Genomic DNA, 1,710 nt, shown 5'->3' on the forward strand with positions numbered 1-1,710 from the left:
GGCTTAGTCACTGAGCAGCTCCAATAACACTCAGAGGCAGCAGCATATGCTCCTGTTGGAGCAGACCTTGTATAACAGAGGTGGCTGCAGCACTCAGCTTCTGAAAAGCCACTGGATGCAGGGACTGAGGGGCAGGTGTGTGGCATTTGGGCGATTTTGATGATCAAAATTATTATGAATAATAATGTATGTTTTTTGATTGTTTTTACATTATTTCTTATTTCAAATGTTTCACTATTATTGTTATCATCTTTATTAGTATTATTATTCATTTTTTGAGCAAATGAAGTCCACACACACACACACACACACACACACACACACACACACACACACACACACACACACTAGACTCGGAGCTATGCCCCCCGTGCAGCTTGCTGCGATATGAAATGTGACCCTGTCAATTTGCCTCCCAATCCGTCACTCTGCGAATTGGAATCAGTCGGCAGTGCTGTGAGGCCCCGGGACTCACGGCAACCATCACCTCCTTCCACCCACAATCTTGCCCCCTGTGGACCCCACCACCCACCCCCCGGCCCAACCACAAGTTGTGAAATCACCTGCAATTTCCCCATTAATAGATCTCGATCCTGGACATAGATTGGCCTTTGGATGGTCTTTCCAAGACACTGCGGTAAAAACACAGAGCGAGGGGACAAATAACTAAAAATAACTTGGACACAAAATTGCTCGTTCTGTTGGGTTACATTAGGCGGGTCATTGGATGGAGAGAGGCTTTTGATTATTCCGGGTTCAGGATAACATTGTTGTCATTAAACAAAGGAAAGGAACATTTATCTTTTCATTCAGTCCCACCAGCCATCCCATTTTAGGTTCACATAACTATGCGGCTATCAAAATACAAGCCATGCAATCACATTATAAAACCACAGCGGCAATCAATAGGAAAGCATTTGGATTATGTCAAAGACTTCAGTCAACAATGCCGCAGTTTTCCGCGATAAAATGTCAGGCAGTTGGATATTGTAGAACGTGAGGGAGCATTTTAGTTAAGTACAAAAAAAGAGGCGGTTTCTTTCACCCTCCGACCCCAAACGACAGGCTATCCAGGTTAACAGAGAAACAGGCCTGAGCCGTCCCAGCCTGCACGGTGCCAGAGGTGCTTAGCTTATCCCCATCTTCTACGGCCGTCCATGTTCCTGCCTTATTGTTCTGGGCTGCTGGGACCTCCACAAGATTTACTGTTAGATCCTCAATTGATTACACCGTCACCTTTCGTTAGACACAATCTCATGGCAGTCAAACGGGAGGGACGGATCATTTTGTCCTCCGTCTTCATTTTCCGCCCTGCGGTTTTTCCACATGGTTCAATGGTTCAGAAAACTTGAGTCCTTGTACCAAATGTGTGAACCTCAGACTATAAATGGCTGTTCTTCAAATGTACCTGAAGGTAAGTTCGGGAAACAAAAAGCACCGCTGAAATAATGTAGTGTTAAGCGCACTTATGACGGTCTGCTATTTTTAGACCAGCCCGCCGTGTAGATTCAGGTGCCCTGGCTGGACCATTAGCCCCACAATGGCTCCTCGGTGACAAAGACAGAGCGCTGAGTGGGATTTCATCAGATAGAGGCCCATCTGAGCCAGGGTAATGACGAACATCACTCATTGCTCTGTCAGAAAAAGACAGGGATAAAAGGGAGCGCAGGGATAAAAGTTGGAGAGCGGTTCTGATAGTGGGTAAAACGG

The sequence above is a fragment of the Zeus faber genome (genome assembly GCF_960531495.2).
Source record: "Zeus faber genome assembly, chromosome: 18".
Lineage (NCBI taxonomy): Eukaryota > Metazoa > Chordata > Actinopteri > Zeiformes > Zeidae > Zeus > Zeus faber.